The sequence below is a fragment of the Bubalus kerabau genome, chromosome 3 (assembly GCF_029407905.1).
Source record: "Bubalus kerabau isolate K-KA32 ecotype Philippines breed swamp buffalo chromosome 3, PCC_UOA_SB_1v2, whole genome shotgun sequence".
NCBI classification, from domain to species: domain Eukaryota; kingdom Metazoa; phylum Chordata; class Mammalia; order Artiodactyla; family Bovidae; genus Bubalus; species Bubalus kerabau.
The window spans coordinates 158,028,955-158,056,433 of record NC_073626.1 but is presented as its reverse complement, the minus strand read 5'-3'; the positions used below and the strand labels follow the sequence as shown (position 1 = coordinate 158,056,433).

The 27,479-nt window shown below is 41.6% G+C and overlaps 1 long non-coding RNA gene and 1 pseudogene across 1 annotated transcript in view; one reads left to right on the top strand and one right to left on the bottom strand.

The window, feature by feature from the left end:
- LOC129647832 (uncharacterized) overlaps positions 1-2,311 on the bottom strand; it is a 3,758-nt gene extending 1,447 nt beyond the window's left edge. The window contains exons 1-2 of the long non-coding RNA XR_008712530.1: positions 1,789-2,311; positions 1,543-1,698 (exon numbers count right to left, since the gene is read on the bottom strand). This is a non-coding gene — a long non-coding RNA (uncharacterized LOC129647832). The remainder of the gene's footprint in view (positions 1-1,542; positions 1,699-1,788) is intronic.
- Positions 1,594-27,479, top strand: LOC129647830 (40S ribosomal protein S20-like; annotated as a pseudogene).

Here is a 27,479-nt window from a genome sequence, read left to right as displayed (position 1 = left end):
TCAAACTCCTAAACATGTCCTTGAGGTTCTGCGGTTTTGGAGCTTGCTTGCTTTTCAGCTCCACTCTGCAAGCTGGCTACAGTGGCCTCCTTCTAATGGCAGAGACTCCTTTGCTCTCTCTTCCCTCTTAGCTTGAGCATCTAGTGTTCTTTCTTTGGAAAGAACACTTTAAAATTCAGAGATGAGTTTTTAAGTGTTCTTTAAACACTCTCCAGCTCCCTGCAGGCATCTCCCTCTCAGCTTGTTAACTGCTCCTAACTTCCATTCATTCTTTAGATCTTTAGATCTTCATATTTCAGTTCAATCCAAGTTCATCAACACAACCTTCCCTGACCTTAGAGATTAACTTAGACCCCACTGTAAATGTCCTCTTCGGATAACATGCACTTTTTTTCATGGTTCTTAGCCCAGTCATCATCTTGAATTTGGCTATGTGATTATTAAATCGGTGGTTGCCTACTCCATAAAATGCTAGCCCCACAACGCTGGTGGGCACCACATCTATCTTTACTCATTGATATGTTCCTTGTGCCTAGTAGGATGGCTGGCATATGGAAGATATTAAGTTAATGTCAGTGGAGAGAATGAAGGAGGGAAGCTTGCATTCTGAGGGATGAGAGAGTCGAGAGGCAGAGTTTGCTTCAAGAACAAAGGATTAATGATAGAGGAGAGGCACTCTGAGCCCCGCTAGGTTTGCCACTGACATGTGCCTTCTCCTTCCTCACTCTGGCCTCATCTCTGAAGGTTAAAGCGAGAAGATGCAAAAAATAGAGAAGAAGCTACACAAGCTAGTTTCTGTGTTCCCCATGGGTCACTGGGCGGTGTCTGCAGCATTGGTACCAGTGGCATGGATGGCTCATAAGCATGAGCTCTGTGTGCAAGGTCGGTGCCTTCTACAGCAATGGTCATAGCTTTAGCGTGTTGGCTGTGGCTTTGCAGAGGCAGAAGGGGTGGGAGAGAACTGTAATTTCACCACAAAGATTGGTGATACCCTAGGTGGTCAAAGGGAGCACCACATCTTAAGGGTTAAGATTATTTTAAGGGTTAAGGGTTATTTTACCTAATTTATCTATTCTTTGTAAATTGCCTTTCCAAATATTTTATTTTTCTCAGAAATGGTTCCACTGTGAGTTAAAAAAATATTGAAAATCACTGGCCTTGTCACAAGGAAAAATAGTTTTTCTATTTCTTTAATGTTGTATCTATATGAGATGTGCACTAAACCTATGGTGGTAATCATTTCATAAGGTATGTAAGTCAATCATTATGTTGTACACCTTAAACTTATGCAGTGCTGGATGTCAATTATATTTCAAAAAACGTGGAAAAAGAGGAAAACCACTCCATGCATAGATAAAAAATAACCCCTTATTTATAGAATGCAATAGGTTAAATGAGTCCCCTCAGAATTTGCTATTTATTGAGAAGTTCAAGATGTCAAGAAAAAGTTAATGGAAAACCAAGATTATTTCCCAAAGTTAAACAAGATCTATTCCATTTACTCCAAGACAAGTCTGTTAAGCAATGGCCCTGGGCTCTTACCCCTGGGACTCTCTCATCATCCTGTCTTTGAATACAAACAGAGAAGGCTGAGGCAGAAGGGATGAACCAACTCCTTAGCTCCAGGTGTGCGCCAAGGCTTCCAGGTGCTGGGTGTCTCTGGAATTAGGACAACCAGCCTGCTTTCCCTGTGAACGTCTGTAGAAACAGCACGGTAAACACTCAGGTGAGTGCCTCTGGATGGTCTCTGTTGGTTGGTTGGTTAAAAGTAACAAATTTGCATCTTACAGTAACATGCGGATCCTCCACCGATCCTCCAGTCGCTATTCAAAGGCTTTGCTGGAATAATCTGGGTGAACACTAGATGCCGCTGTTGACTCACTCTGTTGTCTGTTAACGTCGAGTTTTACTCTGGTCTCTGCCAGGAGATGCAATTAAAGAAAAAAAAAAAGCCTGAGTAAATATGCAAAGTTCTGTTAATTTTCTTCTCTTTTAATGACTGATTTAGAGGGTTTTTTTCTCTTAATAAATTCCAGAGGTGGTCTTTTTCTACAGAACATTTGACAATTGGCAGAAAATGGAGAGACGTAGATGCATGAATGTCAATTAGCTCATGCTTGGGGTTTGTAAATAAGATCATTTTTGAATCAGTTTCTTTCTTTTAAGAGTTAATTTTACTTCTTTATTTCCAATTTGAATGCCTGTATAATTTTTTCCTGCCTGATTGATCTGACTAGGAATCCCATAATATATGGGATATGGAAATAATATGTTGAATAGTAATGGTGAGAGTAGGCATCTTTGCTCTGTTCCTGATCTTAGGAGAAAAGTTTTCAGATTTTCAAAGTTGAATATGATGTTTTCTATAGGCTTTTTATACACGTCTTTTAAATCATGTTGAGATACATGCGTGTGTGCTCAGTTGCATCTCACTCTTTTCATGCCATGGTCTTATAAGCTCCTCTGTTTGTAGGATTTTCCAGGCAAGAATACTGGAGTGGGTTGCCATTTCCTTCTCCAGGGTGTATCTAACAGCTTCTGATGAAGAAAACACTCCACTTCTCCTAAAGTCTACTTGTTTCTTTTTTCTTTAATATTATTTAGGCTTTTTTTTGGCTGTGCTGGGTCTTTGTTGCTGCACGGGCTTTTCTCTAGTTGCAGTATGAGGGTTTCTCATTATGCTGGCTTCTCTTGTTGCAGAGCACAGGTTCTAAGATACCAGTGCTTCAATAGTCACGGTTCCCAGAGAGCACAGACTCAGTAGTTGTGGCACATAGGCTTAGCTGTTCCACGTTATGTGGGATCTTCCTGGATCAGGGATCGAACCTGAGTCTCCTGCATTGGCAGGAGGATTCTTTACAACTGAGCCACCAGGGAAGCCCCAATCCTCCTTGTTTCTTTATCTAGTTCTCTGATGCACTAGATTGTTTCCCCCTTTGGAATTTATTTGAATATTATAATAGAATATCTGCTTAATGGTTGCATTTATTACTCAGCAGTCCAGATTGTTATCTCCATTACTGGTTTTTCACTATAACCCTCCAAACTTTTCACTTTAAAAAAAGTTTTATCACAAAAGTAGAAAGACTAGTAGAGCGAACCCCACCAACTATCTCATCACTTTAAAAACCACCAAACTTTACATAATTATCTACTTCATCTTCCTCTTAGGTAGGTTTTACAATTCTACTTTTTTTGGCAAATGTTGTGACTCCTTGCCTTTTAAAATTTTAATTAATTAATTAATTTCTATTTTCACTGCATTGGGTCTTTGTTGTGGTTCATGGGCTTAGTTGCCCTGTAACCTGTGGGATCTTAATTCCCAACTTGCATCCTCTGCAATGGAAGGTGGATTCTTAAGTACTGGACCACCAGGGAAGTCCCCAGGTACATTTTATAGATAGTGAAATTGAGGATCAGAGAGGCTAGGGAACTGCCCAAATTGATGCAGCTAATTCATGGTACAGTCCCATTCAAACCCAGTTCTCTTTCCAAAAAGTATTTTTAGGATGGGACTCTTCAATTCGATTTCTGCCAGTTCGGCTTGCATATCTCTTTTGAAGACCACCCCTGCGTATACATTTTCAAAACTTTTGAAATGTATTTTCAGGAATCATCTAAAGAGAGAAAAATTTACCATTAAATTCAGAAGACAGATTTACAATAGCTGTGTGTTTTGTAAATGTGTATATATATTTAGGCATTTTATTCTATAAAAAATTCAAAACTATCAAGATATACTTGTGATCTCATGGGCATACAACTGTAGGTTGCCCATGTCAAGGACAGTACAAAATCCTTTCCAGCTTGCATTTCCAACTTGAAAATACCCCTATAAGAATTTCCTTATACATCTCACTATATTCACAGAGCCCAAATATTTTAAAATAAAATCTATGCTAACTCTTATTGTCTATCATTGGTCATCATCCATCTTCAAAACTACTCATCACTCCCTACTTTTAATAAAGTCTCTGACCCCTCCTGTAGCAACCCCAGGCAACACTCACATGCCAAACCCTGGCAAGTTTGTTTCTCTTCCTTCACATAGCGTAAAGTCTGGGATGCCATTTGACAAAACTTATGAAGTTTTTACAGCTTCCTTTCATTATCACTATAATTTTAGCAAAAGTGAGTGAAATCACTCAGTCGTGTCCGACTTTTTGTGACCCCATGGACTGTAGCCTACCAGCCTCCTCTGTCCATAGGCTTTTCCAGGCAAGAGTACTGGAGTGGGTTGCCACTTCCTTCTCCAGGAGATCTTCCTGACCCAGGGATTGAACCCAGGTCTCCCGCACTGTAGGCAGACGCTTTACCATCTGAGCCACCGGGGAAGTAATTTAGCAAACTGAGCACTAAAGGTACATGGGCCTCTTAAGACCAGTTTTGAATTCTCCATGATCTGTTGATGGATGGTAAAGAGGTGTCTCTCTCAAAGGCAGATCACTAAAAGTTATTTGGAAACATAGAACATTGCACATAATATTGGAGAGCGCTTGCTTCATATTAATGCTCAGAATTCCCTCATTCTTCAGCACAAATATGACTCCGAGACAGCTCCCGCTCTGTACTTTCAGAACAATGTGCTCAGAATGTTTATCATATTGCATTGGAATACTTGTTTGCATAACTTGCTCCCAAAAGAGAATTCCTCTAGGATAGCATCTGGTCATTTTTGTGCTTCTGTGACCCAAATTTTTCACAGTGCCTGGCTTACAATGGTATTTTCCAACCCTGACTCCGTGTCAGAATGTCTTCGGAGTTACAAATATAGAGCTCTCTAAAGCTCCCTGCATACCTCTCGAGTCAGAATCTTAAGACAGTGTGAAACAGTATGGTTCCGCATGGTTTGGCATGGTGGAAGGATAAAAAACAGGGACATGGGCAGTCATGGATCTGAATCTTCCAGGACATCTACCAACTACTTCTGGTCCTCCAATGTTGGTTCTTTGCCTCTCTTTTTTTTTTTTTTTTTTTTTTGCCTCTCTTTTAATTGAAGTATGGACACCCTTTCTCATCCTTAAACAATTGATGCTGCTACAAAACTCTATCCTTTTTCTGCAAAAGTAAGAACTTTGGAAGAATATGCATGAGTGGCTAGCGTCTTTGAGTCATAACTTGGGAACAGAGACTCATTGACTCTGAGATATTCAATATTAGAAAACCATCCAACTTTTGCATGGAGAACCACACCCAGAAGAAAAGTGCTTCTTTAATCCATATTATATTAACACCAAACAGAAGAACTGTATAAGATTCTCTTTAGAATTATGTGAGGGAAATCCCAAAATGTTGAATCCAAACTAGGATAGTAAGTGGGGAAATTAATTGTGCCAATATTATACCCAATATTATGAATTTCAGTTCTGCAAAATGTTACTGATAATCTTTTGTATGCTATTGTTATTGTTTTAGTTCAGTAAATATTTAAAAAAATCATTGTAAGATTTTTTAGTTTCACAGGCATCCAATAATCCTGATTTTCCCATTAAATTTTTATTTTGCTGATGGTGTTTTCAGGAATATAGCTCTTTCTCAGTCTCCTTTGCTGGATCCCTTTCTAATAAACCTCAAAATGTAGGGATTTCTATGGGCTTCATTCGAACTCCTTCATTACAAACAAATGTTCAATTAATTATAAATATACTGTAAAGAAAACATTAAACTTAGTCTCTAAGAGAGAAGAGAAGAGTAGACAAAGTAACTACAAATGACGATAAGACTGTGAAACTGAACATGGGTAAGATAACTTGGAAGCCGGTGAGACTGTCCTCTGTAAGTTAATCAGCAACATCTCCGAGCAAGGACATTTGAGACCTGAAGGATGAGTGGCAGCCAGCCATGCAAAAATTTGAAGGACAACTGGTCCCGTCAGAGGGAACAGCAATTGTAGGGTCCTGAAGTTAATAAAGGGTTTGGTATAATTGAAGGACAGAGGGGAAGACAAGCTAGAAAAATAATGCACTTTTTGTTATGATTGCATTTTTTTATGAATACTGAATTTAAAAAGTTTTATTTGGACAAGAATCTGTGTATCTATGAGGATATAGAGAGACAGATACAGAGATTTTATGTAAAATCAAAGGAGATAATTTAAGCAGTTTTATATGTTCACCTTTTCAGTAATGAAAGTTTTAAATATTAAAATGTCATGTTTCTGAGAGAGCATCGCTGACTAACCAGTACTTGAATCGTTACCAAAAAAGTGATACATCCCAATGGTACAAGCCATTGTAGAATACACACTGGCCACAATCTTTTCTCAAGGACACACAGAAATATATCCAACAAGTATCACCCAATTAAAGAGGAAGATTCTCTTTTCTCTGTTAGTTGTGCAATCCTGCAATCCTGCATAGGAGGATTCTTGAAATTTGGTCTTGACTTAATTTTTAAAATTGAAATACAGTTGACTCACAATGTTGTGTTAAGGACACAATGTTGTTGTTAAGGCGGACACAAGAGCCACCTGCACTGTGGCCTCAGCATCTCACTGCTTATGAGGAAGCATGCCCAGAGCATCCTAAGGGGTGGAGTGCTGAGACCACGGTGCAGGTGGATGTTGTGTCCTAGCAATAGGGAAATTGCTGAAGGAGTCTGCAGGAGGGACAGCCACAATCTGATTTCCACTCTAAGACAATCACTCTGGCAATTTGTAGGGAATGGATTGGAGGATGGCAAGAATGGAAGCAAGATCAGTTGAAAGCAAGGAGACTGATGATTTGGATTAGAGTGGAGGTTGTAAGGATGGGGATAAATGGGCCAGATTTAAGATATAATTTAGAGATAATATAACGAACAATAATTCATGATGAACTTGGATTTTGGAAATGGTACAGGAAAAGGAGATGTCCAGGATTACTCATAGCTTTCTGGCTATGCATGAGTGTGCTGCCATTTCTGAGATAAGGAAGACTGGAGGAAGGCACTAGCTTAGGTCTCATGGAGCACCAGAAGTTTTTTTCCCTCAATAATTAAATAGATCATTTTGTTTTGAAGTGCATATAGAATATTGTTTTTTGGTAATAGCTTTATTGAGACATAATTCACATTCCATGCAATCCACCCATTGAAAGTGTATAATTCAATGGTTTTTCTTAATAGTATATCCACAGACTTGTCCAACTATCACTAGCATCATTTTAGGATATTCTCTTTCCTCCGTAGGAAAACCTGTTCCCTTTAGCAGTCACTCCCTCCTAGTTCTTCACGTCAGAACCTCCTCTCCCACCCCAAACACTGTGCATGTGTGCTTAATCATGTCCAACTCTAGCCTGGCAGGCTCCTCTGTGCAGAGGATTCTCCAGGTAAGGATACTGGAGTGGGTTGCCATTTCCTCCTTTAGGCGATCTTCCCAACACGGGGATCAAACCCACATCTCCTGTGTCTCCTGCAATGGCAGATGGAATCTTTACCACTGATTCTTTACCAATTTGGCAACCACTAATGTAGTTTCTGTCTCTATAGATTTATGCCTCTGGGACATTTGGTGTAAGTAGAGTAATTTAATATGTAGCCTTTGTGTCTGACTTTTTTCACTTAGGATAATGTTTTCAGGGTTCATTCATGTTGTACAGTGTACCAGTATTTCACTCCTTTTTATTGTTGACTAAGATTCTAAGAGAGTTCCAGAAAAACATCTATTTCTGCTTTATTGACTATGCCAAAGCCTTTGACTGTGTGGATCACAATAAACTGTGGAAAATTCTGAAAGAGATGGGAATACCAGATCACCTGGCCTGCCTCTTGAGAAATCTGTATGCAGGTCAGGAAGCAATAGTTAGAACTGGACATGGAACAACAGAGTGGTTCCAAATAGGAAAAGGAGTACGTCAAGGCTGTATATTGTCACCCTGCTTATTTAACTTATATGCAGAGTACATCATGAGAAATGCTGGACTGGAAGAAGCACAGGCTGGAATCCAGATTACTGGGAGAAATATCAATAACCTCAGATATGCAGATGACAGCACCCTTATGGCAGAAAGTGAAGAGGAACTAAAGATCCTCTTGATGAAAGTGAAAGTGGAGAGTGAAAAAGTTGGCTTAAAGCTCAACATTCAGAAAACAAAGATTATGGCATCCGGTCCCATCACTTCATGGGAAATAGATGGGGAAACAGTGGAAACAGTGTCAGACTTTATTTTTCTGGGCTCCAAAATCACTGAAGATGGTGACTGCAGCCATGAAATTAAAAGACGCTTACTCCTTGGAAGGAAAGTTATGACCAACCTAGATAGCATATTGAAAAGCAGAGACATTACTTTGCCAACAAAGGTCCATCTAGTCAAGGCTATGGTTTTTCCTGTGGTCATGTATGGATGTGAGAGTTGGACTGTGAAGAAAGCCGAGTGCTGAAGAATTGATGCTTTTGAACTGTGGTGTTGGAGAAGACTCTTGAGAGTCCCTTGGACTACAGGGAGATCCAACCAGTCCATTCTAAAGGAGATCAGCCCTGGGATTTCTTTGGAAGGAATGATGAAACTCCAGTACTTTGGCCACCTCATGCGAAGAGTTGACTCATTGGAAAAGACTCTGATGCTGGGAGGGACTGGGGGCAGGAGGAGAAGGGGACGACAGAGGATGAGATGTCTGGATGGCATCACTGACTCGATGGACGTGAGTCTGAGTGAACTCTGGGAGTTGGTGATGGACAGGGAGGCCTGGCGTGCTGCGATTCATGGGGTCGCAAAGAGTCGGACACGACTGAGCAATTGAACTGATTGAACTGATTGAACTGAACTGAAGATGCTACTGTATCAATATACTGTATAGTATTTAACCACTCATGAACTGTTGGGCACTTGGATCATTTCTACTTTTTGATGACTATGAATAATTCTGCTATAAATATTTGCATACAAGTTTTAGTGTGGGTATCCATGAGTTTTGTTTAAATTTATGAAATTTGCAGTGTTCCCAGACTGCAGAAGTCCAGTTGCTGCCATGGTCTGTGCTTTCTTCCTCTAGCCTTTTGACCTTCATCATTGTACTAAGGAGATTCCATTCCCCAGTAAACCAACCAACCTGAGTCCTCAGAACTGCCACCTCTCAGGACTCTTTCTATTCTTTATCCTGGCTTCTAAAGTTGGGGGGAAGTAGTATCTTACAGTGAGTCAGCTGGTGAGAATTCCATGTAGGAGATGGCTCATGTTTTTGTTACTTTCATGGGTGACATCCTGGAGGAAGGTGTGCAGCCCAGTGTGTATCCTGAGAGTCAGGATATGTTGGTGAGGCAGTCCTGGGTTGAGTCCCGACAAAGTGCTCAACTTTCTGATCCTCTTCTCTAAATGGCGCCATCCAGATATATTTAGCTCACTGAGTGGTTCTTAGGAGTAAATAAGAGTAATGCTGAGCACCATCCTGGCATGCTTTACAATGTGGTGTTAGTTTCTGCTGTACAGCAAGTGTATCAGCTATATGTATGCATATATCCAGGGCTTCCCAGGTGGCTCAGTGGTAAAGAACGTGCCTGCCAATTCAGGAGATTAGAGTTTGATCCCTGAGTTGGGAAGATCCCCTGGAGAAGGAAATGGCATCCCACTCCTATGTGCTTGCCTGGAAAATTCCATGCACAGAGGAGACTGGCGGGCTACAGTTCATGGGGTCTTGAAGAGTCAGACATGACTTAGCGACTAAACAGCAACAACAGCATACATGTATCTCCTCTCTCTTGGACCTCTCTCCCACCCCATCCCCATCCCACCCTACCCTCCATCCCACCCATCTAGGTCACCACAGAGCACCGAGGTGAGCTTTCTGTGCTATACAGCAGGTTCCCATGATGATTTTACACATGGAAGCATGTATATATTGATCTCAATCTCCTAATTCATCCCACCCTCCTCTGCCCTCATCGTGTGTCCACACATCCATTTTCTACATCTGTGTCTCTATTCCTGCCCTGCAAGTACGTTCATCTGTACCATCTCTCTAGTTTCCATATATATGCATTAATAGATGACATCTGTTTTTCTTTGTGACTTTACTTCACTCTCTATGCCAGACTACAGGTCCATTTGCATCTCTACGAATGACCCAGTTTTGTTCGTTTTTAATGGCCAGGTAATATTCCTTTGTCTATATGTACATCTTCTTAACCCATTCATCTATTGATGAGCATATAGGTTGCTTCCATGTCCTGGCTATTGAAGATAATGCTACAATTTTATTATTCTTATGCAGTCATCTCTTTGTGGGCTACTGGTAATATAATATGAATTTTCCCTCTGTTCTGTCTGGCTATTACCAAATCTGCTTAATATTGCTTTCTGCATCAATAATGAAAGGATAGTAATACATATCTCATAGGTTATTATGAAGATGAAATAAGAATGGTAAAGGACTGGGCATAAAATATGGCATTCAATAAATGATAGCTATGACCATTTTTTTTTAATTTACATGTAGATACGTGTTTTAAGCACCTTCTATGAACCGTTGTTCCAGTCCTAGAAATACTGCAGTGGGTGGAATCAAGTCCATATCCGTGTGGAATCTACATCATTGTCACTATTACTATTACTGCAAATCTGGTCTGGGTTGCTGTGTACAAAGGGAAAGGAGAGTGAGGTATGTCTTAGGCGATGGACCATATTTCTACTTTGCCTGGAAAAGTGGGCTCATGGCTTTTCATCTTTTCTGCTTCATAGCAGCAGACAAACAAAAACCTCTGAAGACCTTGAGCTGCTATGATCAGAGCCTGTGGACTCTCCCTGGGCTTTCCCCTCTGTCCTGGTGTGGGTCCTCTGGAGTCCAGGCTGCCTGCTCACAGACCACAGGGTTGAGCTCTGCTCTGTTTGTGCGGTTTTAAGTCAGATTGCCTGCGAATCTGGACATTGTTATTGATGTTCTCAACTGTTTACTAATGTGGCAGCGACTGTGATTTGTGCTTTAATATTTTTTCAAAGCCCATTTGCTCTGTAAGTGCAGCTCTTAAGTGCTCAGGTGGAGTCCCCGAGTGGCAGTTCCTAATGGACACTGGATGTGTGACCAGACGATGGCAGCAGAGGCACACTGCGCGGGTCCCCGCGAAGGGACCCGGACCCTGAGGCGGGCTTCCTCAGCCTGGCCCGGCGACAAACACTGAATTCCTTGCTGCTCTTGTTGTTCTTGGTTTTTTCCATGTAAGCATCACAGATAATCCCACAAACAGGACCTTGTAAAGGATCCATTTGGAAAAGTGAACAAGACTACTTGTGGACAGGATCTTCTGCCCCCTTCACAGCTGCTCTGTAAATTGTTGCTGGTGGACCTATGGGAGTAGGATAAACGCGATTAACGAGAAACAAAGAGATGTTTCTTATCTCACTGGGGTTTTTCATAGTGTGTTTTAAGCACATTCAAAGGTTTGTTAACAATGGAGACCATGATATGTTCTATGACTCACGGGGTTTCCCAGATAGCTCAGATGGTAATGAATCTCCCAGGGGATCTGGGTTTGATCCCTGGATTGGGCAGATCCTTTGAAGAAGGGAATGGCAACCCATTCCAATATTCTTGCCTGGAGAATTCCATGGGCAGAGAAGCCTGGTGGGCTACAGCCTGTGGGGTTGCAAAGAGTCGGACATGACTGAAGCGACTAACACACACATATATTCATACATACAGGACCCACAGGAGGACGATAGATGTGAAAGCTGATTTTGATTACAGGTATTGAGATGCCTGCCCAGGATGGATGGTTTTTGTCATCTCTACAAGGGTTATTGGAGCAGAGCCCTCTGGCTCTTGCAGGAAAGAACATCCTCTCTAGTTCCTACAGCTTCTCTTCCTTGAGAAAATGTCTGTTTATGTCACACAATTCGCTGCCTGGCCCTGGATGCCTTGTGTGCATTTCCTAGACAGTTTGATGTGAGAGAGGGCAATCTGCAGGCATTTTGAAATCCATGGCACAGGGATATTTTCCAGCTTCAGCTCCACCATAATCCAAAAAGAGGTCTTAAAAACAGAATAACACATACTGCAATGTTGAAGAAGAATGTTGGGGGTGCAAAAGGGGTGCTGTGGAGAACACATGGTTCTGCTGCAGTAAAGCATCGCTCAGGGTAAAATGAAAATGTGGGACTTACTCAAAATTATTAAGAATTTCAAGATGGCAGCAGGGTGCGTGTGTGTTCAGTTGAGCTTTGCTGCTGCTGCTAAGTTGCTTTAGTCATGTCCGACTTTGTGCGACCCCAGAGATGGCAGCCCACCAGGCTCCCCCATCCCTGGGATTCTCCAGGCAAGAACACTGGAGTGGGGTGCCATTTCCTTCTCCAATGCATGAGAGTGAAAAGTGAAAGTGAAGTCGCTCAGTCGTGTTCGACTCTTTGCGACCCCATGGACTGCAGCCTACCAGGCTCTTCAATCCATGGGATTTTCCAGGCAAGAGTACTGGAGTGGGGTGCCATTGCCTTCTTTAGTTGTGTCTGATTCTTTGCGACCCCATGGACTGCAGCCCATCAGGCTCATTTGTCCATGGGATACTCCAGGCAAGAATTTTGGAGTGGGTTGCCATTTCCTCCTCCAGGGGATCTTCCTGACCCAGGGATCGAACCCGCATCACTTATGTCTCCTGCATTGGCAGGCGGGTTCTTTACTTCTAGTGCCACCTGAGAAGCCCTGGCAGCAGCATTGGATTCTAACAAGCATAGTGGCTCTTCTGAGTGTGGGGGCCTGTGCATCTTCACATGGGTGAAGAGTGTGTGTGTGTGTGTGTGAGAGAGAGAGAGAGAGGAAGTGGGAGAGAAGCTTTTTAAAAATTCTATTTTCACTGCTTAGTCTTTTTAAGGCAGAGTTCTAAACCTCATCACTATTGACACGTGGACTGGATCATTCTTGACTGTGGGGGCCGCCCTGGACGTTAAAGGGTGCTTGGCTGCATCCTCTTTGTTGTCTACCCTCTAGATGCCAAAGCACCTCCTGCCCCCCTGTTTTCACAATCCAAAATATCTTGAGACATTGCCAAGGGTTTCTTTTGGGGAGGCAAGATCACCCCCATTGAGAATCACTGCTTTAAGATAAGGTTTTACAACTCACCCAAAGAGAGCTTAATGGCTTGTCTTTCTTCTTTTTTCTGGTCTTTCCTTTCATTTCCTTTCTTCCTATCTAAGCATGAAGGAAACTATGAACTGTGCTTTTTGGCTTGTTGCTGGTAGGTGCAGAATACTAAACTTTCACGCCAGGCTAATCCAGCGTGGAGACTCCTGCAGAGCTGAAGGCACACCCTGGTTCTGTAGATGTGCGATTTGTCTTGGTCGCCTTGGGTGGATATACATTTCAGAATCTGTTCTCTGAATCCTGAAAATGTATCCTTTAATCTTCGACTCAGAAAACCCCTTGACTCTAGGAGGAGACACCAAAGGCCTTCTCTGTGACAGGCAGGGAGAGGGCTGTTTGGATTGCTAATTTGTTTTCACTCCCTGGTCTGTTTTCCCTTCATGCTCCCTTTCCACTTTAGACCTTGAGTATGAATAATTCCGCATAGCCTGAGGGGAGAAGCAGGAGGCCGGCTAGTAGTGTTGTTTGTACTGTAACGAAATAGAAAGTTTAAAAGCCCTGTGAAGCCTGAGACCTTGGAAAGGGAGGGAGGTCTAGAATGTACTCTAAAACGGACTCATAAAACATGACAAACTCTGGAAGCCTCTTGGAGGTCAGCAGAATATATTGCCCGCTTACTTTAGGAGGGGATCCCCAACCAGAACTGCCCCCTCCCCCGCCGCCCCACCAAATGTAGAGTCTCAATGCAGAGTGTCCCTTTCACTCACAGGCCCTGTGAGATAGCGTTCTTAACCCTGTATTTCACAAACTGTCATCCTGAAAGGCAAGCTAAGCAGTGACATTTTTTGGATTGTTAGTCAGTTCAGTTACTCAGTTGTGTCCGACTCTTTGCGACCCCATGGACTGCAGCACGCCAGGCTTCCCTGTCCATCACCAACTCCTGGAGCTTGCTCAAACTCATGGCCATTGAGTTGGTGATGTCATTCAACCGTCTCATTCTCTGTCGTCCCCTTCTCCTTCTGCCTTCAATCTTTCCCAGCATCAGAGTCCTTTCCAATGAGTCATTTCTTCACATCGGGTGGCCAAAGTATTGGAGTTTCAGCTTCAGCATCAGTCCTTCCAATGAATATTCAGGACTGATGTTCTTTAGGATGGACTGGTTGGTTCTCCTTGCAGTCCAAGGAACTCTCAAGTGTCTTCTCCAATACCACAGTTGAAAAGCATCAATTCTTTGGAGCTCAGCTTTCTTTACAGTCCATCTTTCACATCCATAAATGACTACTGGTAAAACCATAGCTTTGACTACATGGCAAAGTAATATCTCTGCTTTTTAATATGCTGTCTAGATTGGTCATAGTTTTTCTTCCAAGAAGCAAGCGTCTTTTAATTTCATGGCTGCAGTCACCATCTGCAGTGATTTTGGAGCCCCCCAAAATAGTCTGTCACTGTTTCCACTGCTTCCCCATCTATTTGCCATGAAGTGATGGGACCAGATGCCATGATCTTAGTTTTCTGAATGTTGAGTTTTAAGCCAACTTTTTCACTCTCCTTTTTCACTTTCATCAAGAGGCTCTTTAGTTCTTCTTTGATCTCTGCCATATGTGTGGGGTCATCTGCATATCTGAGGTTATTTATATTTCTCTCAGCAATCTTGATTCCAGCTTGTGCTTCATCCAATGTGGCATTTCACAAGATGTACTCTGCATATAAGTTAAATAAGTAGGGTGACAATATACAGCCTTGTATGTATGTACTCCTTTCCCAATTTGGAACCAAACTGATGTTCCATGTTCAGTTCTAACTGTTGCTTCTTGACCTGCATATAGATTTCACAGGAGGCAAGTCAGGTGGTCTGGTATTCCCATTTCTTTAAGAATTTTCCACAGTTTGTTGTGATCCACGCAGTCAATAGTAGTCAATAAAGCAGAAGTAGTCAATAAAGCGTAGTCAATAAAGTAGAAGTAGATATTTTTCTGGAACTCTCTTGCTTTTTCGATGATCCAAAGGATGTTGGCAATTTGATTTCTGGTTCCTATGCTTTTTCTAAATCCAACTTCAACATCTGGAAGTTCACAGTTCACATACTGTTGAAGCCTGGCTTGGAGGATTTTGAGCATTGTGAGAAGAGTGCAATTGTGTGGTAGTCTGAGCATTCTTTGGCATTGCCTTTCTTTGAGATTGTAATGAAAACTGACTTTTTCCAGTCCTGTGGCCACTGCTGAGTTTTTCCAAATTTGCTGGCATTTTGAGTGCAATACTTTAAAAACATCATCTTTTAGGATTTGAAATAGCTCAACTGGAATTCCATTACCTCCTCTAGCTTTGTTTGTAGTGATGCTTCAAAGGTCAAAGGCTAACAGAGTTTTGACAAGAAAATGCACTGGTCATAGCAAACACCGTCTTCCAACAACACAAGAGAAGACTCTACACATGGACATCACCAGACAGTCAATACCGAAATCAGATTGATTATATTCTTTGCAGCCAAAGATGGAGAAACTCTTTGTCAGCAAAAACAAGACCAGGAGCTGACTGTGGCTTAGATCATGAACTCCTTATTGCCAATGGACTTAAATTGAAGAAAGTGGGGAAAACCACTAGAACATTCAGGTATGACCTAAATCAAATCCCTTACAATTTTACAGTGGAAGTGAGAAATAGATTCAAGGGATTAGATCTGATAGACAGAGTGCCTGAAAAACTATGGATGGAAGTTCGTGACATTGTACAGGAGGCAGTGACCAAGACCATCCCCAGGAAAAACAAACACAAAGAGGCAAAATGGTTGTCTGAGGAGTCCTTACAAATAGCTGAGAAGAGAAGCAAAAGGCAAAGGAGAAAAGTAAAGCTATACCCATTTGAATGCAGAGTTCCAAAGAATAGCAAGGAGAGATAAGAAAGATTTCCTCAGTGATCAATGCAAAGAAATAGAGGAAAACAATAGAATGGGAAAGACTAGAGATCTGTTCAAGAAAATTAGAGATACCAAAGGAACATTTCATACAAAGATGGGCACAATAAAAGGATTGTTAGTAGTAACTTGATAATTAGCCATCAGAAGTACCTGATCTCTACTGTCCTGTGTTCAGATTGGATCTGGTCTGAGATTGTCAGTCGTCTCATTTTAGTTACTCAATCATGTTTGACTCTTTGCAACTCTATGAGCTGTAACTCAGCAGCCTTTCTAGGCAAGAATACTGGAGTGGGTTGCTGTCCCCTTCTCTAGGGGATCTTCCTGACCTAGGGATTGAACCTAGGTCTCCTGCATTGTGGGCAGATTCTTTACCAGTCTGAGCCACAAGGGAAGCCTGAAATTGTTGGGTTTATTCAAATCTTTCTCAAAGAAGTCAAGAACCTTAGGCTTGAGTGCTCTGCTGAGCCTTTGGTTGTGTGATTTTGCCACAGGCTGGACATTGTCTTCAAGATAGAGACCCTAAAAGTGTGCAGGTTTCTTAGTGGCTGCATGTCTCTATTGTGTTATGTCTCTTAGTTCATGTGGAGGTGATTCTGTCAAAATTGGGACCCCTTTGAGATCTGTGAACTTCTAGTAGATAGGACAATCCTGCCATCCAGCAAACACTCAGTGTTTCACAGAACTGGTTAACATCCATGAAAGAAACAGAATGAAAGCGTAGAGTGGAGCCGCAGAAACCTTCTTCATTAATGGGAAGACTAATTAGCAACAGACCTTTCTTCCCCACTTTTAAATTGTGGTCTAGTTGATTTGCAGTGTTGTGTTAGTTTCAGGTATTCAGGAAAATGATTCGGTATATGCATACGGTGCAGATGGTGACTGCAGCCGTGAAATTAAGAGATGATTGCTCCTTGAAAGAAGAGCTATGACCAACCTAGACAGCGTATTAAAAAGCAGAGACATTACTTTGCTGACAAAGGTCCATATAGTCAAAGCTATAGTATTTCTAGTAGTCATGTATGGATGTGAGAGTTGGACCATAAAGAAGGCTGAGCACCGAAGAATTGATGCTTTTGAACTGTGGTGCTGGAGAAGACTTGAGAGTCCCTTGGACTGCAAGATCAAACCAGTCAATGCTAAAGGAGATCAGTCCTGAGTATTCATTGGAAGGACTGACACTGAAGCTCCAATACTTTGGCCACCTGATGCGAAGAACTGACTCGTTAGAAAAGATCCTGATGCTGGGAAAGATTGAAGGCAGGAGGAGAAGGGCATGACAGAGAATGAGTTGGTTGGGATGGCATCACCAACTCAATGAACATGAGTTTGAGCAGGCTCCAGGAGTTGGTGATGGACAGGGAAGCCTGGCATGCTGCAGTCCATGGGGCTGCAAAGATTTGGACACAACTGAGCAACTGAACTGAACTGATATGTTTGTTTCAGATTCTTTTCCCTTACGAGTTATTAGAGCAACATACCTTTTTAACAGGAAAAGAAAGGTAATACAGAGTAATACAGTGGAGTTTTAGGCCCTTCCTTCCTACCCTCTTTCTTGGAGGGAATTTCTAAAAATTGGAATTAGTATAATCCACTGGAGTTTAGGTCTCATTAACACTAGCAATAGGAAAGTTTGTTTTTTTCTGTAGCTGTAATATGTTGAGGAAACTGAAGCATCAGAATATTCTTCTCTCCTGCCTTCAATGGAACTTACTGGCTGGGAGCCCATTGTGGGGGTAAATGACTGAAAATAAGGAGAAGTCTTTAGGGATGAGGGTGGCAGAGAACAAGCATAGAGACCAGAGTCGGGGGGTGGCCATTGCTGCCTCCCTGAGGTGAGCTCCATAGATTATCACTCAATGAGAAAAATAAAGGAAAGTTTTGTATTGTCCTCTGGATTCCTCCTGTTAAAGAATAATTTTCAAAATAGAATATCATTATAAACCTCAGATACAAAATGAACATGAGTTAGTGATGTTATTTAAATCATTAATGAATGAGGGCATGAGTAAGATATTACAACTGATTCAAAGGAAGATTCAAAGACCAGGCAATAATGCAGCAATAAATTTACAAGTAGATGCAAAAGGAGCTCATTCCACAGAAGGAAAGAACAACCAATTGTATTTTCAGGGAACAAAATTCATTTGAATGTCTATGGACAAGAATCCTTTGCATTACCATCTATTATCCACAACTTACAAAATTACAAAATAGCTCAAAATTAAAGACAGCCTTATGGCTCAGAAAGTAAAGAATCCGCCTGCAATGCAGGAGATACAGTAAACTCAGGCTCAACCCCTGGGTTGGGAAGATCCCCTGGAGGAAGAAATGGCAACCTACTTACTCCAGTATTCTTACCTGAAAAATCCCATGGACGGTGGAGCCTGGTGGGCTACAGTCCAAAGGGTTGTTTGGCACCGTTACAATGTCTTTTACAATTTTTTCCTACACCTATATATGTTTGATTATCTAAAGTGATATTTTGTTTTGGGAAATAGACTATACTTTCAGGAAAAGAAGCTGTTGAGTAGCTTCCTCTTTGGACAACTCCAACAAGTCAGAATGAAACGTCCATGGAGAGCCTTAAGGATGAGTGGGAAGGAATGAAGAGAGGCCATTGTTGAACCACAGGTGTGCGCGGCATACTGCCTCAGAGAAAAGAGTTACAGCTAAGCTTTAGACTAAGTGTTTTTACTCTGGATGTCATCTTATCTAGCCTCTGCCTCACCTTGAGCTCATCCTGTGGGGACATGAAAGCCATGAGAGACTGTGATTTAGAGCTCCCTCCAGAGCAGAAAAGCACAGCATCACCCCTCACAGTCCTATTTGTGCTCATGTGGGGTTGCTTCTTTGCTAGGTCTTAGGGGACAAAGGGGGCTTCCCAGGTGGCACAGTGGTAAAGAATCTGCTCGCCAATGCAGGAGACGCAAGAGATGCAGGTTCGATCCCTGGTTGGGGAAGATCCCCTGGAGTAGGAAATCGCAACCCACTCCAGTATTCTTGCCTGGAAAATTCCATGGACAGAGGAGCCTGGCAGGCTACAGTCCATGGGGTCACAAAGAGTCAGACATGACTGTGGCTGAGCACACACATAAGGGGAACAAATGTCATTAGAACCATCCTTAATGTAATTTGGAGGGTGGGAAGGACTTGGACATGTGGAGGGAGCACCATCTAAGGTAAAAGGAGCATTCTGGGAGGAGGACCACAAAATTTTTGAATGATTTTCAGAGGCCATGTGTTTTTCCTTTTTATCAGAGCATCCTCACAAAGATAAGAAGAAAAAAAAATTAAAACATCTGAAAAGTCTGTTCTGACCAGTTTTTGTTGATCTTGTAGCTCAGACCAAAAGAGGGCATTTGAAGTTGAGTGGTAAAAATAAGAAAGAAATGTATGCTTTTTAAAAGATGGAGACGTAGATATGGATGCGGGAAAGCAATGTGACTGAAGCAGGCTGGTATTTCTGAGTCATGGGATCACGAACTTCTAGTTGTGGGGTTAAAAGGTGATCCTTGAGAATTTACCTGTTTATGAGGAATTTAGTACATGCCATTGTTTTGAATCATAAAGCTCTGACTGCTTATTTGTTTCTCCTCTTCCTTCAATAGGCAAACACTGGAGAGCTTTTATTCTCTTCTTGCACTTGAATTTTTCAAAGTCCATTATGAATAATATAGTATCAATATTTCACTTAACTCCAGGTCTCAGCACCACAGAACTTGAACAAGTCAGTCGGAATAAAAGGAAAGAAAAGACACAAACCCTCTTTTAAAAATCATTAAAATTCTTTTAACACAAAGTGTGGCTAAATTATATCTGTGCAATGGAGATAGTTTAAAAGCCAGACATAATTTATGGTTATAACAAGTTTTCATAATTTTAGCTTCAATTCAGAATAACTAGGATTTTTGGATTGGCTTGGAATCATCCTCTGGCTATTAATGTAAAATATGAAAATGAAACTGTAGGCTTGGACTCTTTTCTGAGTAAACATACGAAGAAAAATATGTCTGTGAAACTTGAGCGCATTTGAGGGGTTTTGTTTTCTTATGTGAATAGTTAGGACAACAACAAAGTGAAACCAGAAATGGAGAACTACTTCTTACTGCACATCTCAAAAAGAAGTTGGCTCTGAAGCATTAACTTGAAAATAGTTTGTCAGTGAATTAATAGAACCTAACATCACCGATTCTCAGCTGAATTAAATAAATAACCCAGTCAAGCCCATGGTAGCTATACATGTCTAGTTTAGATCTCCCAAGTTACTAAGAGAGTGATTACCAATCAGGGGAAAAGGGCAGAGTTTGACACATATAGTGATTTATAAGCCCATGTTCATGGAAAAATCTGGCTAAAATCAATTCAGGTTTGACTTGCATTGTGTTCTCTTTCATACTGCACGAGGGCTCAGGAATAGTCAGTAGATCAGGTATGTAAAGACATAATTCACATCGTGTGCCTGCGAGTATTTCTCCTCCCATAGGTGTGTTTGGACGGCACATAACAAGATTGAGGAGGGCATATGAGGTGGTCTCTTTTCTTGATGGGTGCCAGAAGCTCTGGTGAAGAAGCAACAGTGGGTGGTTAAAAGCATCTTAGCATGCTAAGACTGCTTGGTGCCCGGAGAAAATGTGTTACTGTTTCTGAGACCTATGCATTTGGATTTACCATACCTACAGGGAAGTTGGAAAGAAAGACTAGTGAGAAAGACAGAGACACTAAGAAACCTCTCAATTCCTCAGTGGTCACTCACTCACAGGTTACCTGGCCTTGGCCAGGCCCTCAGCTGCTGTTGGTTCTCAAGTTGATTGCTCCTTGCAAGAGATTAAGGGCTGAACTGTTCCCCGGTGGGGTGGAAATATCAATTCTGGCTTTAACAGAGAACACTTTAAGGCTGGAGTATCCCTGGACGGCTGTTCTGGAAGAGCCGAAGTATCAATCCACTGCTGCTGTTCTTATTATTAAAAATTTATTTCCACTTGACTACAGTGGCTGCGGTAAACTTGCCTCCCGGTCACTCCCGTGACGAGGACCGGAACTACCCGAGGTCCCAGGATGTCTGCGGATGGAGGACCGGAACTACCCGAGGTCCCAGGATGTCTGCGGATGGCCGTCTTCTGGTGCCTCCTGGGTGGCTCAGGGGGTCCTGGCCTCCGGAATTCCCCCTTCTTTCCTGGGGTGTGAGGTTGATTGCTGAGAAGATGTTGTATTAGGGGGACCCTGAGGGAGGATAGCAAAGTTATTCTGAGCCAGAAACGGAAGGTCTGGACTTGTCCTGGTGCCATAAACTTGCGATTGAGTGTTGGGAATAGAGAGAGCTTGAAGACATAGCTGAAATGATGGAGTGATACTGACTTGAGCCTTATTGACCTTAAGATGCCTCCTTCCACCTGCTCTAAAGACAGGTTGGCCTGTGGCTGGTTGATGTTATTGCTTAAATCCTGAGAACCAGAACCTGTAAGACAGAAATGTGTTTCATGGAACAGTGAGATTGTCTCTAGAAACATCTCTCAAGTATAGCCGATGATCATTGTTATGACCAAAGTGACATGAATGTGAACTAGTGAGACTGGCTTTTGCCTCTGGATTAAGTAATTTTTGCCTTCTTATAGTAACACTTCATCGAAAAGTTCTGTAAACAGTGAAGCTCAAAACCAACGGGAGGCAACAGGAAATTCTCTTTCATCTTAGATTCGTGGCTGGCGCACCTCAACTCAGAGCTGGCCCAAGCGTGCCTTTCAAATTTTACAGCAACTCTTCACACTTAACTGCAAATGTTTAAATTACAGCCATTCTTAACACCAAATTGGAGATTAAAACAAGTCATGTTAACTCAAGCTTTAAAAATTTTTTTAAAACAATTCTTTTCGCTTAAAAAAAAAAAACAACACTTTAATTCCGGAGCAAAGAAATATTTTAAGTCACCACATAAAAATGTAGAAGGAAACAAAGTTTCTTCCCACCCCAGGTCTCCAGTTCCTGATTCCTCTCTCCAAGGGCAAACACTAAGAGAATATTCTGGTATAAGCTGCCAGAGACAGTCTTTTCAAGTCCAAATGTGTATGTGTGTGTTCATGGGTTTACAGTTTTTTCAAATGCAGCTCTGTGAGTGTGTGTGTGTGTGTGTGTGTGTGTCTTACCTTCACCATCATTAGCACCTTATACACACGTTCTGCATATTCCTTTTTTGCACACCTTATCTTGGAGATTATTTCATATGATATTAAGCTGCCTCATTTTTTAAATGCTGCAATATTACAGCATGCCTTTCTGTGTGAAAAGATATGAGTAAACCTGTGGAATTAGTTTTAAATGAGTAGAACTGCTAGGTCAAAGAATATATGCATTTTTTATTTTAACATATAGATTAATACATTTTTTCCCCTGAAAATGTGTTAGTAATTTACACTCATGCCAGCAATGCACCTGAGTGTTTTGCCCTCTATATTCCTGCTAACACAGTTACCTCAAGTTTTTAACAGAGTTTAAAATTTGAAATTTCTTCTTTTCATCTCTCCTCTATCTGTGGAAAGTGGGGCTTCTATGGCTCAGGCAGTAAACAATCTGCCTGCAATACAGGAGACCCAGGTTCAATCCCTGGGTTGGAAAGATCCCCTGGAGGAGGAGGAAATGACTACCCACTCCAGTATTCTTGCCTGGAGAATTCCATGGACAGAGGAGCCTGGTGGGCTATAGTCCATAGGGTCGCAGAGTTGGATGTGGCTGAGCAACTAACACTTTCAATTTCACATGTAACCTTAGCCAACTTGCAAAATAATTTTTTGTTTCCTAAATAACATCACTCTTCTTCTGTTCTCTGATGTTATGGGAGCTTTGGTATTTGGAGAGCAAGTGCATTTGATTTTGTTTTGTAAAAGTGGTTTGAATTCTAGTTCTTGTTTAATTCTGATTTGATTGCCTGCATGTCCTGTGCTCACTACTGGAAGCAAGAGGACATAATTCTTACTTAGAGGTAGCTTGAATAGTTTAACAATTAAAAGGGAAACAAAAGACCTGGAAAAATATTTAGTAAGCTGCTTTAAATAATTTGAGGATAAGAGTGTATATCTGGATATATTGCCTCTTGGCACACAGATCAGCATATGCTTGTCTGGCTCAAATCTGGATGGAATCAGAACATGGTAAAAATAAAGGAAAAGACCAGCAGTGAATTGAAACTGTCTTTCTGGTGGGCAATTTTAAGGGAGAGAGTAGCAGGTAGGAATCGAACAATGTGGTTTTTTTAGGAATCTGACTGCAATAGAAAAGGAGATGGAGGAGTCAGTGGAAAGGAGGAAACATGAGCTACAGGGAAGACAGGTCCTGCAGGAGCCCGGTGAGGTTGGACTTCTAAGCATGGATGGAAAAAAGAGAGAACCCTTCCTACAGAGAGGAGAGTAAGTACCTCGTGATGTTGGTTGAGGTAGCTCAGAGCAGAGGGAAGAGGAGCTGAAGTTCTCTATTTAACACAGAGTGTGTGGGACTTGGAGAAGACCTGGAAGTATGTCCTGGCTCAGCCACTGCAAGGTCGGTTTCCCCCACCTGCCTGGGTTTTCCTGCTTGTGCAATGGGGACATTCTGCTTATCTTAAAACTTTGGGGATCAAATGAGGGAGTGCATGTGGAGACATCTAACACAGCACCGGAAGCAGAATCCCTTGTAAATAAAGGTGGACTGAATCTAAAGCCTGAAGGTTTTAGGGACAGGATGCTCTCTAGGGCCATAGCCTGGGAATATAAACCACAGTAGCAAAAAGGGGGTGTGTGGGGGGAGTGAAAAAATGAGTGATATTGGGTGATATGAAGGATAGTTCACATTTTAAAAAGATTTTTTAATTGAAGTATAGTTGATTTGCAATGTTAAGTTCTGCTGTACAGCAAAGTGACTCAGTTATACACATTCTTCTGTAAAATATTCTTTTCCATTATGATTTATCCCAGGAGATTGGATATAGTTCCCTGTGCTATACAGTAGGACCTTGTTGTTTATCCATTCTGTATGTAAATTATAGTTTGCATCTCCTAGCTCCAAACTCCCCGTCCATCCCTCTCCCACTTCCCCTCTTCCCTCCCACTTAGTAACCACAGTCTATTCTCTATGTCTGTGGGTCTATTTCTGTTTCATAGATATTAGGTTCATCTGTGCCATGTTTTAGATTCCCCATGTAAGTGCTGTATCATAAGGTATTCGTCTTTCTCTTTCTGATTTGCTTCACTTAGTATGTCAATCTCTAGCTGCATCCATGTTCCTGCAGTATCTCATTCTTTTTAATGGCTGAGTAGTATTCCACTGTATCTATATAAAGACAGACCTGTTTTTTTTTTTTTTTCAGAGTAATCATTTTTTATTGGAGTATAATTGCTTTACAAGACTCGTTTTTTTAAAAAAATTATTTGGCTGTGCCAGGTCTTAGTTGTAGCATGTGGGATCTAGTTTGCTGACCAGGGATTGAATCTGGGACCCCTATACTGGGATCATGGGGTTTTAGCCACTGGACACCACTGGAGAACTTCCTGGACAGGTCACATTTTTGAAGCCAATTTTAAAAATCCAGTTTTAATTTATCTCAGCAATAAAGGGACAATTGAAGAAGAAATCCCATGCAGTTAAATGAATAGAGTTATTAATAGTCAACCAGGACCATTAAAAAAATGATCTGTTCTCATGACAATGGAGGAGTTTGAGGACAGTTCTTTACAGGACCTGACTGAATGCAGGACACAGCTGCATCAGACAGGCAGTACCCTGTACACGAATCTCTTTCGGGAGAGAATGTAAGCTTGCACTCTTGGTCCATTTTCCATTTGTACCACCATCCTTTGAGATGTTATCAAACCATGAAGGTCCCTGTGTTATTAAATAAAATGCTGTGAAGGGCTGTGCCTGGGGTATCAGTGTGTTGGTATAGCTGCAACACATTTTGAATCATTTTTTAAATAAGCTCTAGTACGATCCAGATTGTTTCAGTAAGAGAATCGCTGTCTTTGCATGTTGGGAGGCTCCGGTTTGACAGATGGACGCACAGGGACAAGCCAGGTGGAATTTAGGAGATGTTTCCTCTGTGTGTATCTTGCCTCTCATTCACGGTGATCAGTTATCAGGTGAAGCTCTCTGTTATACAGAGACGTGCTCCCCATAGTGAGAATGGACACAGGACTCAAATCCTTTGATACTGAAGGGTTGTTGCAATCAGGTAGGAGACCCCCGTGGACACCCCAAAGACATCCATAATGTCAGGTTTCGTTGATTCATCGCATATAACTGTTCCTGCCAAGATATCAAAACACCCCATGAGCATCACCTTCCTTATCTCACTTCGTATGGATCATGAGGAGGAGCAGAAGGAACAGAGATGAGACCCCGTCTACTCTTGCAGGTTGCATCTAGGAAACACATTCCACCCAGGATGAGGACACCAGGAATTTTTAAGTTGTAGGAGCTCCCAAAGAAGGAAAAACTGAAGTTCCCTCACTGAAGTTTATACTCATATCCATCTTTCCAGATGGCCACAGCTCCAACCTGGCTGAAAATGTGAGAATGCAACCTTCTTCAGCCCTGCCTGCTACCTTCAAAAAAATGTCACGGCCGTTGATTGAGGGTAATGACGCCCAGCTGCAGTGTCTCCCTCATCACCAGCTCTTGTGGGGGAAATGGGACTATAAACCATACCCCGCTTGAGGCAACGAGGGAAGAAAATGTCTGGGTCCTCGCCTGACACCTGGACCTCACCATGGTGCAAAGTGAAACTCATCAACTCAGGTGGCCAAGAAAAGCAGATGTTTAGCACGGTGAAGTGTAAAGTGTGGGGGAAGTGGCTTTATGGACCTTTGGCTGAGATGCTCGTATTTGAATGTTATACACAGGAAGTCATCAGGTAGTGGGATAATATAAACAGACCTTACTTCATGAAGTAATTTATTTTGGATCTGCAGCAGCAGCAACAGCCTCTACAGCACAAAGGAAACGTAAGGATCTACTTTTTTATTTGAAAGATTTTTCAACCAGCAGGGGCTGCTTGTAGTGAAAAAGTAGGGGCACCATTTCCTTAATTTTAAACATTTCTTCATCATTAGAGGGGATGATGTTGACTTGCAGCCATAATGTTTCCCAAAGCATTTGCAGTGGCATGATTTCTTCAGTCTCTACAACCACCAGTGAGAGAAGTAGGAATTCCTATCTAAGGTCCCCATGGGGGGATACTGAGGCTTACACTGGTCAGGAAGTTTGCTCAGGGCTACAAAGCAAGTAAGGAGTGAAAAGGGAATTGAAATCAAGTCTTCTCTGAATCCAGAATTCTTTTACACTCAGCTGGTATTTCTCCAAGTGTTGATGTAAAATTGAGTGGTCTATGAGATGATTTGAGACAGTATATGAATTAAAATGAAAACTTTCTAATAGCTTAAAATCTTTGTATTAAAAAAGGATATAGCAGAATAGCATAGGAATTAACTTAAACTCAGGTGAAACTCAAGTTCTAGAGCCCTTCTACCTGGAGTCCAATCCCAGTCCTACTAACTACTGTGATTTCCTGCTCATCAGTCTAAGCCTCAATTTCCTCATCTGTAAAATGGGAGTAATAGTAGCTTCTACCTCAGAGGGTTGTTGTGAAAATTCAATAAGCTAATATTGATAAAGTATTTAGAGAGGGACCTGATATACAGTGAGAAATCTTCAAGTGTTAGTTAGGGAAATAATAAAAATAGTACATTAAACTCATGACTGCATGAATCTTTTGAATTTGGAGACAGTAAGGAAGAATATATGTTTTAAAAGGATAGATGATAATTTTGGAATACAATATTAGTATTATATTACAATATTAACACAATTAATATTATTAATTAATATTAATATTATAATACAATATTATAATACAATATTAATACAATATTAATAGGTAACTAATAGAACAGATAGCAATCTGTATCTGGGGGTTCTGTATCCACAGATTCAACCAACCTCAGATCAAAAGTATCTGGGAGCTCTTTGAGGAAAACACGGTTTCCGCTGCAGTGGAACGCTGGGCCACCCACTCCTGCTCCTGACTCACCGCTGTTCACTCTTGCAGAAGAACGAGTTGGTCAGGAAACCAGAGCATCCATGGCCATTAAAGACAAGAGCAAGACTCCCATGGAGCCAGAGGTGGCCATTCACCAGATTAGATCACCATCACCAGCTGCAACGTGAAATCTCTGGAGAAGGTATGTGCTGACCTGATCAGAGGCGCAAAAGAAAGGGATCTCCAAGTGAAAGGACCTGTTCTGATGCCTACCAAGACTGAGAATAACTACAAGGAAAACTCCGTGTGATGAAGGTTCTAAGACTTGGTCAGGTGAGGATCCACAAGTGACCCATGGGCCTGCACAGTCCTTCTGAGATTGTCAAGCAGATCACTTCCATCAGTACTGAGCCAGGAGGAGGTTGAAGTCACCATTGCTGATGCCTAAATCAACCTTTTTAATAAGTTGAGAACCAGCTGTTATATCTCTCTCTCTCTCTGGGAAAACATTCCAGAAAGTTCCCCAAAGTAAAACTCAAATTTGTTGTGTACTTGCAACTGTTTACTTAGCATTTGCATTGTATT